General features: G+C 37.8%; 2 pseudogenes; one reads left to right on the forward strand and one right to left on the reverse strand.

The window, feature by feature from the left end:
- Positions 1–712: 712 nt before the first annotated feature.
- Positions 713–12,344, reverse strand: LOC101556686 (protein SAAL1-like; annotated as a pseudogene).
- LOC129402067 (M-phase phosphoprotein 6-like) overlaps positions 12,343–12,986 on the forward strand; it is a 78,209-nt pseudogene continuing 77,565 nt past the window's right edge.

Below are 12,986 nucleotides of genomic sequence, written 5' to 3' on the forward strand. Positions count from 1 at the left end.
AACAGAAAAAAAAAGGTCTTAATGGTAGAGGTAAAAGAAGTCAGGGTCCCTGAGCCACCTTAGCAGATCTGAGTCAAACACTTCTAGACTTCTCATTGCATAAGATACATGAAAGCTATTGTGCTAGGGGCAATAGTACAGCGAATAGGGTGCTCGCCTTGCATGTGGCCAACCCAGGCTCGATTCCCGGCACCCTGAGCCAGATTGTCTCCCGAGCCCACCAAGAGTAATTCCTGAATGCAGAGCCAGGAATAAACCCTGAGCACCACAAGGTGTGGCCCAAAAACCCAACAAAACAAAAAAACCCTATTGCCTTAAGAGTTTTCTGTTCTTACCAGTGAATGTGCTTGCAGTAGATCAAATACAAAATTCTCACATCAAAATCAAATTATGAATTATAAAGAAAATTCTCATAACCTAACACTTAAATATTCTAAAAAGAACCTCAAAACTCGTATTTTTTTTTAACCTGCAGATGTCAAAAACCACATGATGATGTAAACTAAAGGGGGAAGTTTGATTGTGGTGACCACTCCAGACCCAAATGCTAAACAAAGTCAGGTAAGGCTGGGAAAGGATCAAGGGAATGAGCTACCAAGACACTCCAGGTCCGATGTAACTCTTTTCCCTATTTCCTCTGGGTCCATTTCAACAGCGAAGAACATAAAGCTTATTTCTTGGGAAGAAGAAACTCCACTTCAGTTTTTAACCCTCAAGTTTGAACCTTCAAGCTAGGAAAGCTTTCCTCCATGTGGCCAGCCAAGGTCTTATCCACTTCACAGAGGGTTCTGAGAAAGTCTTCCAACACTGGGCTGTAGAGAGGAAGGAGGTGTTGAAAGGCACAGGAACACTTCTTTTTGCTTAGCTGGCCTTTTTTCAGTCCCTGTGCCTCCATCTCCTTTCTTAATACCTGTAAAATATTAGACAGAAATTCACACGAGATATTCTTTTTCAGGTGGAAATCATCTTGGCTTGAATCAGAATTTGTGGTTTCTTCTGTGTCCGAGTCTGCTGAGTTCTCTGGCTTCCTGGCTTCTTCTGACAATGTTCCATATTTTGTAAAACATGAATCAAGCTGTCAATTAGCGGGGGATCTACTGCACACACAGGAGGCAAGGAATCAGTTGATTTTGGTTTCTCCAAGGCACAGTTATTGCTAAATAGAAAAGCTTTTTCTTTCTTGAGATACTCCTGCTCTACCTGGGAGGCACAGACGGCAGACAACACTGAGAAAATCAAGGCCAGCGCGGTTTTGTGCTCCTGCAGGACAAAGGGGGGGGGAAATAATCAGTCTGGCAGAATTCATGGAAAACCAGGTCAAAAAGTAAACCCCAAGTGTCTTTCCCGGTGTCGGGGCACTGTACAATTGCTTGGATCCCTTCACCCACTGTGGTAAGCAGCTGTAAGATGCGCATGTAAACATCAAGTCCTTCAGGATGCTCGGAACATACTTGCTTGGCAGCTTCAAGCACACAGGGCACAATTTTAAACACAGGCTGCTCTTCAGAATCTTCTCGGAGAGGATTCGGAGGTGGCACAGCCCCCTTTCTAATCCATTCCAACATCAGCTTCTCACACAAATCAAAGACCTTGTCCACAACTTCCCCCACTTTCCCCAGCAAATTAACATCTGTTGAACTTGACAAGATGAAGCAAATACTATCAAAAATAGCTGGATGTTCCCGGATCCTTTCCACCCAGATGTTGGCCACTTCCGCCTGGGAAAGGCAAGTAAGCAAGAACCTGCTTGTTTGGAGCAGGGTCGGGGGGGTGGGGGGGGGCGGTCCGAGTTGTACAAATAGTGCAGTAATACCTGGCCTAGATTTTTATTATTGCTGATGGACACACATATGACCGGGAAACAGGCCATATTACCTAAAATTCCCACACAGATTTCCCTTAATCAAGGACACCTGGATTTGGCCAATACGGCCATAAATATGTCAGGGGCATTAAATTCTTGGAGAAATAGAGAGACATCCTTATCCATCAATACATCCCAGACTCGGCAAATTTCATTCTCCAGTTCATCCAGTTCCTTCTGCTGCTCCTCATCATCTGAGATGGTTTTGGTGTCTTTGGGGCTAACAAGCTGGATGAGTCCGCTGAGCACGCCGAAGAGACACTGCTTGCTGTACACTGTGGCCCCTATGCAGTCCCCCGAGGCCTCGTACTCCTCTTGACTGGGCGGCGGCAGGGATGGGTTTCGGTCCACGCTTTGCCACCACAGCCGTGCTAGAAGTCGCCTGCAATAGAGGTATTGAGTGGCCATCATGTTCGGTCTATAGTCTACTTTCAGCCCGCATCTTCCAACCCGAATGGGTCCTCCCGACATCCTCTACTTGGTGTTCTCTTCTCTATCTGAGCTACCTTTTCCCCCAGCATGTGAGGTCAGTTTCCAAGCTGTGGGCAGACCTCCTAATCCTTATCTCTACAACTTTTGGGTGTTAGTCTCCCACTATGTTATTTTAGATTCCACAGATGAGTGCAATCATTCTATGTCTGTCCCTTTCTTTTTGACTCATTTCACTTAACATGATACTTTCCATGTAGGTCTACTTATATACAAATTTCATGACTTCATATTTTCAAATAACTGCATAGTATTCCATTGTGTAGATTTACCAAAGTTTCTTTAACCAGTCATCTGTTTTTGGGTACTCGGTTTCTTCCAGATTTTGGCTATTTTAAACAGTGTTTCAGTGAACATAGAAATGCAGATGTTATTTCTACTATACCTTTTTGCCTCTCCAGGATATATTCCCAAGAGTGGTATTGCTGGGTCAAATGAGAGCTCAATTTCTAATTTTTTGAGAATCGTCCATATTGTTTTCCAAAAGGGCTGAACCAGTCGGTATTCCCATGACCTGTGAAGGAGAGTCCCTTTCTCCCCACATCCATGCCAACAGCGGTTGCTTTTGTTCTTTTGGATGTGGGCCAGTCTCTGTGGTGTAAAATGATATCTCATTGTTGTTTTAATCTGCATTTCCCTGATGATTAGTAATGTAGAGCATTTTCTCATGTGTCTTTTAGCCATTCAGATTTCTTCTTTGAGAAAATTTCTGTTCATTTCCATTCCCGATTTTTTGATGGAGTTCGGAGTCTTTTTCTTGTAGAGTTCAACAGTGCCTTGTATATCCTTGATATCAACCCCTTATCAGATGTGTATTGGGTGAATATCCTTTCCCATTCTGTATACTGTCTTTGTGTTTTGGTCACTGTTTCTTTTGAGGTGCAGAAGCTCTTAGTTTAGTCCCATTTGTTTATCTCTGTTTTCATTGCTTGGCCAGCGGTGTGTTATCTTTGAAAATACCTTTAGCTTCAATGTCGTGCAGGGTTTTGCCAACCTCGTTTTCCATGTACCTTATGGATTCTGGTCTGATGTTGAGATCTTTAATCCACTTTGACTTGATTTTTGTACATGGTGTTAAGTAGAGATCTAAGCCCATTTTTTTGTATGTTGCTGTCCAGTTTTCCCAGCAGCATTTCTTGAAGAGGCTTTCCTTGTTCCAATTCACATTTTTTACTCCCTTATCAAAGATTAGATGATCATGTATTTGAGGGTGTGTGTCAGGATATTCAACCCTGTTCCATTGGTCTGTGGCTCTGCCTTTGTTCCAGTATGATGCTGTTTTAATTATTACCTCTTTGTATTATAGATTGAGGTTAGGGAGGGTGATTCTTCCCATATTCTTTTTCTTAAGAGTTGCTTTAGTTACTCGTGGGGACTTATTGTTCCATATGAATTTCATAAATGTTCACTCCATTTCTTTGAAGAATGTCATGTGTATCCTTATAGGGATAGCATTGAATATGTACAATGTTTTGGGGAGTATTGCCATTTTGACAATGTTAATTCTCCCAATGCATGAGCAGGGAATATCTTTCCATTTTCTCGTGTCCTCTATTATTTCTTGAAGTAGCATTTTGTAGTTTTCTTTGTAAAAGTTCTTTACCTCCTTAGTTAATCTGATTCCAAAATGCTTGATTTTCTGAGGCACGATTGTGAACGGGATTGCTTTTTTCATGTCACTTTCTTCTCTCTCATTATTTGCGTATAGGAAAGCCATGGACTTTTGGGTATTGATTTTATAGCCTGCGACTTTACTATACGAGTCTATTGTTTCTAAGAGTTTCTTGGTAGAGGTTTTAGGGTTCTCTAAGTATAGTATCATATCATCTGCAAATAGTGAGAGCTTGATTTCTTCCTTTCCTACTTGAATTCCCTTAATACCTTTTTCTTGTCTAACAGCTATTGCAAGTATTTTCAGTACTACATTGAAAAGAAGTGGAGAGAGTGGGTATCCTTGTCCAGTCTTTGATCTTATAGGGAAGGTTCTTAGCTTTTCTCTATTGAGGATGATGCTTGCCATAGGCTTGTAGTAGATGGCTTTGACTATATTGAGAAAAGTCCCTTTTATACCCATTTTGACCAGAGTTTTCATCATAAAGGGGTTCTGGATCTTGTCAAATGCTTTCTCTGCATCTATTGATATGATCATATGGTTCTTATATTTTATTTTGTTGACATGATGTATTATGTTGATTGATTTTGAATGTTAAACCATCCTTGCATCCCCAGGATGAATCCCACTTGGTCATGGTGTATGATCTTTTTGATGAGTTGTTGAACTCTGTTCGCTAATATTTTTTGAGAATCTTCGCATCCATGTTCATCAGGGATATTAGCCTATAGTTTACTTTTTTGAGGTGTCTTTGTTTGCATTTGGTATTAGGGAGATATAAGCCTCATATAAACTGTTTGGGAGGGTTTTTGTTTCTTCAATTTCCTGGAAAACTTGAAAAGAACTGGCAATAGGTCCGCTTTCAATGTTTGGAAGAATTCACTAGTGAATCCATCTGGACCCGGGGTTTTGTTTTTGCGAAGATTTTTGATTACCGATTCAATTTCCTTGATATTAATAGGACTGTTTAGGTATTCCAGGTCTTCTTGATTCAGCCTTGGGAGATTACAGGAATCCAGGAATTTATTCATTTCTTCTAGGTTATCTTGTTTGTTAGCATACAGATTTTCAAAGTAGTCTCTGATGATCTTTTGAATTTCTTCAGTTTCTGTTGTGATATCCCCCTTTTCATTTCTGATTATGTTTATAAGGATTCTCTCTCTTTCTTTGTGAGTTTTGCTAGTGGTTTATCAATCTTATTTATTTTCTCAAAGAACCAGTTGTTGGTTTCATTGATATTTCAGATTGTCTTCTGGGTTTTCATGTCGTTGATTTCTGCCCTAAGTTTTACTATCTCTTTCCTTCTGTCTGGTTTGAGCTCCTTTCTTTGGTCCTTTTATAAAATATTAAGCTGTGAAGTCAAGTTATTTATATGGGCCCTTTCTTCCTTCATGAGAAATGCTTGAAGAGCTATAAATTTTCCCCTTAACACAGCTTTAGATGTGTCCCACAGGTTCTGGTAGCTCATGTCTTCATTATCATTTATTTCTAAATACCTTTTGATTTCTTCCTTGATTTCCTTCCTGACCCACTCATTGTTCAACATAGAGTTTTTTAATTTCCAGGTGTTTGATTTGGTTTTCTGCGTCTGTACATGGTTCACTTCTATCTTCAGTGCATCATGGTCTGAAAAGATAGCTGATACAGATACAATGTCTATATTCCTGATTCTGTTGAGGCATGTTGTGTTCCCAGCACATGGTCTACCCTGGAAAATGTTCCATGTGTACTGAAAAAGAATGTGTACTATTTTGGGGGGATGTAATGCCCAGTACACAAGTATTATCCTTCTCTCTTCTATTTCTTCCTTCAAGGCCAATATTTCCTTGGTGAGTTAATATTCTTGATCTATCCAGAGGAAATAGGCTGGTATTGAAGTCTCCAACTACTATTGTGTTATTCACACAATACCTACTTAAGAAGTAGGTATTGTGTGAATACAGACTTAAGAAGTGTCCTTCTTAAGGTCTGTTAGCAGTTGTTGTAAGTATTTAGCTGGTCCCTCATTGGGTGCATACACGTTTAGGAGTGTGATTTCTTCCTGCTGTACATATCCCTTGATTAATAAAAAATGGCCTTCACTATCCCTTCTAATATTTTTCAACATGAAATCTATATTGTCCATTACTAGCAATGCTACTCTAGCTTTTTTGAGGGAGTTGTTTGCTTGCAGGTTTGTTTTCTATCCTTTGACTTTGAGTCTGTGTTTGTTCTGGCTGTTCAGATGTGTTTCTTGCAGGCAGCAGAATGTTGGGTTCTGTCTCTGAATCCATCTTGCCTCTCTGTGTTTCTTAATTGGTGAATTTAGACCATTGATATTGAGGGAGATTATTGTTTTTGGGTTTTGCGCCATTGTTCTGTAAGGGTTTGTTGTGCTTGTAGGGATTTTTATTGCTTTACAATAGCCCCTTTAGTTTTTTTTTAGGTTTGGTTTTGAGTTAATGAAGTTCCTGAGCAGTTGTTTGTCCACCAAATAGTATATAGCTCCTTTGAGTCTGAGTGAGAGTTTAGCCAAATAAAGTATTCTTGGTGAAGGGTTCACTTCATTGAGTTTTTTCACTATATCCCACCACTGCCTTCGTGCTTGGAGGGTTTCCTCTGATAGGTCTGCTGTGAATCTAAGGGGTGCTCCTTTGTATGTGATTTCCTTCTTTGACCTTGCTGTTTGCAGTATTGTGTCTCTATCCATGACATCTATCATTCTAACTGTGATATGTCTTGGAGTTTTTCTGTTAGGGTCTCTTTTAGCTGGCACCCTTCGGGCTCCTTGAATCTGGATGCCTGCGTTCTCCAGCTCTGGGAACTTTTCAGCAATAATTTCTTTGACTGTGGCCTTTTCATTAGGGTTGGTTCCCTGTCCTGGTACTCCAATGTTTGTAATGTTGTTCCTCTTGAGATCATCCCCTAAGACTCTGATTCGTCTTAGAGCTACTTTGAAGTCTCTTCCCATTGTTTGTTGTTGCCTGTAGGCTGCATGCAGCTCATCTTCAAGCTCACTGATTCTGTTTTCTGCTGTAGTCATTCTATTGTTGAGGGAACCCACTGAGTTTTTTATTTTGTCTACGAAATCCTTCATTCATGACATTTCTTTTTGTAGTTTTTTTTTTTTTATTTCTGCTCTCATTTCTCCCCGTATTTTCTCGGCTGTCTGTTGTATTGTTTCTGTCAGGTCCTCCTTTAATTTAATGGATACCTTTTCAATCTTTACACTGAGTTCATTGAACATCTTCTTCACTTCAACTCTGAATTCTTTATCGGAGAGTTCAAGTTTGTAGGAAATGCCTATTGAGGCTTCTGGACTCCTTTCATTGTCCTCTCCTTGTGATGGGGATTTGCGCTGTTTTCTTCATGTTATTGTGGTGGTATGCAAGAGGGACCTTCAAGTTCACTGTCCCTGTTCCTAATTTTGTTGCAAAAAAGGAATCTGGATGGTATTGGTCAATGGTAGTTACCTTTTTATTTTCCCCTTCTAAATTATCAATGTTAAAACACTGTTACTCTCACTGTCATACCATTGCTCTTCGATTTGCTTGAGTGAGCACCAGTAACGTCTCCATTGTGAGACTTGTTAATGTTTTTGGCATATCAGACACACCATGGGTAGCTTGACAAGCTCTACTGTGAGGGCCGGGTACTCTCCGTAGCTTACCGGGCTCTCCGAGAGAGTGGAGGAATCGAACAGTTAACTTTGTAAAAACCTTACTTTATTGATTCCATGGAATGTTTCTATGTTTTAGTTATTTTTTGTGAATTTAAAATAAATTATTAAAGCATTATGAGTTACAAAGTCATTCATAGTTGAGTTTTAGATATTGAATATTGAATTGATATTGAATATTTAGATATTGAAGCACTGATCCCTCCAACAATGCCAACTTCCCTTCACCAATGTTCCCAGATTTTTTCCCATGTCCTGCCCATCCCCCACATCTCCCTCTGTGCCTCCACCCCCCCCCAACATACACCCAGTCTGCCCTCTTGACAAACCCCTTTTTAGGTTTGGTCTCTTGATTTCAGTGTTGCTGATGCTGTGGTTTGCATATTTGGCTCTATCATTCTTTAACATCACTTTTGCACCTTAGTCCCCTGACCTGGCCCCACTGTTTCATATCTATCTCTTCTCTCTACCCACTCTTTAAAACATTGCATTTCACAATCCAGAAATTCTAAATAACACAAAGCAGTGATATTATTCTGCTTATTCTTCTTCCAGCTTACATCATTTAACATGACAGTTTCCAGTTCCATCCAAGCTGCAGTATATCACTGGTTTCATCATTTTTATACCAGTGTAGTATTATATTGTGTAAATATACCACATCTTTATAATTCCGTGGCATGTTTTTATTATGTCTAGTATGAAATTTTCTGTATTTTATTTTCTTTGAGTATTTGCAAATGCATAAACAAACAAAAGTTTAATTAAAGTAAGTGTTATACTACTTTCATTTCCATATCTACTTGACTATTAGAAGTATTATTTTTTAAAAATGAAGTCAATTCCATGTTGTTAAAAGTCATGTAATTTCTGGAAATGAATCAAACTTAGATGACTTTATACATTGATAAAATAATCACTTATATATTAATTTTTACTTCTCTTAAGATTTGACTATTTTGTTTTCACTTATCAGTATATCATTCTATGCTATTTTACCTAACTTTATTCTTTCTCTACAAAATTTTTTGAAGTATACCCTAAGAATATTTTAAACACTAGGTGAAGTTCTATAATATTCTTCTTAATTTTTATGCAGATGTCAATATTCTTATTTTTTATTTTATTGATTTAGAGTAAGATATAGTTACAAGCTTTCATGTTTGGGTTACAGTCACACAATGATCAAACACCCATCCCTCTACCAGTGCACATTCCCCACCACCAATATTCCTGGTATACCCCACTTTCCCACCCTCCCCCTGCCTCCATGGCAAACAATATTCCCCATACTATCTCTCTACTTTTGGGCATTATGGATTGCAATACAGAACTGAGAGGTCATCACATTTGGTCCATTATCTACTTTTGGCATACATCTCCCATCCTGACTGATTCCTCCAGCCATCATTCTCTTAGTTATCCCTTCTTTATTCCATCTGCCTTCTCCCCTCCACTCATAAAGGAGACTTCCAACTATGGAGCAATATTCCTGACCCTTATATCTACTAGCTAGGGTGTCAGTCTCATTATGTTATTTTTATATTCCACAAATGAGTGCAGTCCTTCTATGTCTTTCCTTCTTTTTCTGACTCATCTCACTGAGTATGATACTCTCCATGTCTATCCACTTATAAGCAAATTTCATAACTTCATCTCTCCTAACATCTGCATATACTTTGTGTATATGTACCAAAGTTTTTTTAACCAGTTGTCTGTTCTCGGGCACTTGGATTGTTTCCAGATTTTGGCTATTGTGAACAGTGCTGTAATGAACATATAGGTACAGATGTCATTTCTACTGTGCTTATTTGCACCATCGGGATATATTCCCAGAAGTGGGATTGTAGGGTCATATGGAAGCTCAATTTCTAGCTTTTGAAGGACTGTCCATATTGTGTTCCAGAAAGGTTGGATCAGTCGGCATTCCTACCAACAGTGAAGGAGCGTCCCTTTCCCCCCCATATCCATGCCAGCACTGGTTGCTTTCGTTCTTTTGAATGCGTGCCAGTCTCTGTGTTGTGAGATGATATCTCCTTGTTGTTTTGACTTGCATCTCCCTGATGACTAGCGATGTGGAGATGTCAATATTCTTAAAAATAATTTTCAGTAATAAAATCAAGGTGGTGTTTCCTGAACTATTGACGTTGAAACCAGTCATAGGAAGTTGAGAAGAATTGTCTGATCTTTCTTATATATCAATAGCTAATGAAGTAGACTTTTATTTCAGAGACCCTAAGATATAGGGTGCATGTAAAGGAAATAATCTAGCGATTTTATATGCTCCTTCAGGTTTACTTAGTATCATTAGTCTTTCAATATAAAATGGACAAACCGTTCAACACAGTTCACAATTCTTCGACAGTCAGCTAGCCTTAAGCTAGAATCTCCTCCATAGGGTTATTTTTAGTGCTCTTGTAATTTCTATAAATTTACAGAAATTTCTTTTATTTATAATTATGATTAGGACGTGGGAAATTGAAAACATTTAGATTTAACGGATCCATGAAATGCAAACATAAAGTCTATTTGTTTAAATTATTCTCTTAGAATTTATTTTTAAAATTTGCAATTAATGTCTATATATATTCTTTAGAAAATTATTTCTATTAATTAATTTGCAAAGCTTTGATATCTCTATGAAATTCTTATGCTCTTTGGTCCTCATGTTACTGAATATATTCAAACTCACACCCCAGGTCAATTATAAAATAATTGTTAATTTAAATTAAAATAAAAATTTGTACATTTTTTTATACTGTCAGCATGTTCTTAGTTACACAATTTTTTTTTCCCTTGGCGGTCAACTTTTTAACGTCAAGGATTTTGTATAATTTATTTATTGTATTCATCTATAAATGATGCTTTGCCTGATCAATGAACATTTTCAAACAATCTTTCTAAAAAACTTTTTGTTCATAATTGGTAATCAACTAATATTTCTCAATTGTTTCTAGCTGAGAAAATATTATGAAGCAGGAAGTAGTTGACAGCTGAATTAGATCTGAGACGGTTCTAGTTCTTTTCCTTTCTAGTCTAAATTCTAATGCTACAAACTCTTGCCTTCCTTGAAATGCCGAGTTTTTCAATTTTATGACAGGTGATTATTCACAGAGATTTTTATTTTATTTTTTCTTATTAACACGAACAAATTTTCGGGAGAAGGCAGGAATGTGGCAGGATAAGTTTCCTGATCTCACTTTTCCTGCAGCTCCTGGTGACATGTTATGTAAGCTGTAGTTGCTAATTAGTGATCTATGACTTATTCTGAAGAGAACCAAATAGAATAGCCAATTTAAGTTTTTAGTTCTCATAGTTAAATTTTTGAAATAAAAAAATGAAAGCCTGAATCATGAAGCTGTTATGTCATGCCTCCATTGTTCTAAACAATTTTTTTATAAGCTGAGTAAGTCCAATTGGAATAAACGCATGTTTTTATCTTGATAAAAATAAAACAGAAAAATATATAATAAACAAACACATTTAATAAAATGAAAAATTATAAAATCTTTTTAACAATTTACATTTTTTTCTGTCAACCTACTTACTTCATAAAGATACTATCTTGAGTAAATATTTCCAGTTGTCTTTTATGGTATTTAGTGATAAGCAAACAATACTTTTTTATTCTTGAAAACATTATTAATACCTTTTAATAACTGAAATCAAAAATAGCATAAAATTCTTAGTAGAAAATAATAAAATGAACACATAATGATTAATTAAAATGACCCACCATTTATATATCTATGTTTAAGAAAAAAGTCTAATGATCTTAATAGAAAATAAGTAATAAAGAACCATCAACATTAAAATCCAACTATAACAAGTTCTATTTGTCAATGGATTAGCTATTCCAATAACACCAGGAAACTGAAACTATTATAATAGGGCAGAATTTTCAAATACTGTAGGATCAAGATAAACACAACAGTTCACTGCTTGGGCCATGGGTAGTGAGGTGACTTTCTCTAAAACATTCAGAAGAGCTACTGTACTCTCATAAAGGATTCCCTGTGATGAAACTTTCAGAAGTTTCCCTGCAGTCTATCTGGTCCTTATAAATTAATAAGAATCTAAGTATTTGCTTCTTCTAGTGCACACCGTTTCTATTGTTTAAAGCCATTGTATAGGAAAGACCAGCAACCACTCATTGCTTTTATAATCAATAATTTAAACATTAGAGACAAGTATTTGGTTTCCTGATTACACTTTTCTGGACCATATACATCTAATTTGACTTTTAATAGTTTTTTTTTAAAAAAACACCATGAGTTATTCTTCTTACTTTCAGGGTTCTGTACAGATAACTCTCCTACCAAGTGACTAAGAAGGGGCAATGATACTGAGAGTGTTATGTTCAGAGGACTACGACACCTGACCCTGAGACTATTGCGAAAACACTACCAATTGGGGCTGGAAGATAGCTCAGACTAGGGGTAACCTAGGCTGGGTTTGAACCCTGGCAGCACGTGACGTCGCCCTTGCATCAGAACTGCAGCAAATCTGCACCCTCAGATTCTAGTATAGCACTGAGCGCGACCGAGAGACGTTGCCAGATCCCGCCCCAGCACTGTTGAGACTCCCAAATAAACACAAATAATAATTATGGTAGTCATGAGAATGCATGATCAATACGTAGTCTGACTTCTGTAGGAATTGTTCAATGAAGGATCATCAATTCCAAATGAACCAAAGAAACTTTACCTGGTTCGATCCATGCCTCCTTATGGCTTCCCACCTCCAACTCTGCTATTGAGCCACCGGACCAGCCGGCTGAGAATTAATGGGGGTGGGAGTTCCTGGGTGGGCCAAGCACCTCCTGGGAGAAGTCCACCAGAAAAAAGGCAAGAAGCAACATTGTAGCAAGGGAGTGTTTCTGCATAATTAAGGATGCTTCTGGTCCCCACTGCAGACTCTTCTCTTCAGGCTAAATTGCAAACAGCAACCAAGTAACTCTATTAGGAAAGTTTTATTTATTTCCCAGTATAGTGTCTCTTTCTGGACATGTACATAGAAAACAGTCCGTTTTACTGTTATCTCTTCTTTAACTAAATAGAGCTGCCAGTGAATAGACTCAACTTCAATGTGTTTCTTTATAGAAATTACAATTCTGTTCTATAAGAACACATTTAATACTTGCTCACAGAAAGCCATCAACGGACATGGTTATGCTGAGAAGAGAAGAAAAAAAAAACTGAAAGAGTAAATTTGGTTTTCATGGCCACCTGATAAAACCAAACTGACTTTTAAGTCCTTCACCAAAAATTCATCGATATCTTGGTTTACACAATTATCACCACTGTATCTTGTAGGGTGATTTTCGCACCTTTAAAACTCATGTCTCTGCACTGCACCAGTGA

The sequence above is a fragment of the Sorex araneus genome, chromosome 1, assembly GCF_027595985.1.
Source record: "Sorex araneus isolate mSorAra2 chromosome 1, mSorAra2.pri, whole genome shotgun sequence".
Classification (NCBI taxonomy): Eukaryota; Metazoa; Chordata; class Mammalia; order Eulipotyphla; family Soricidae; genus Sorex; species Sorex araneus.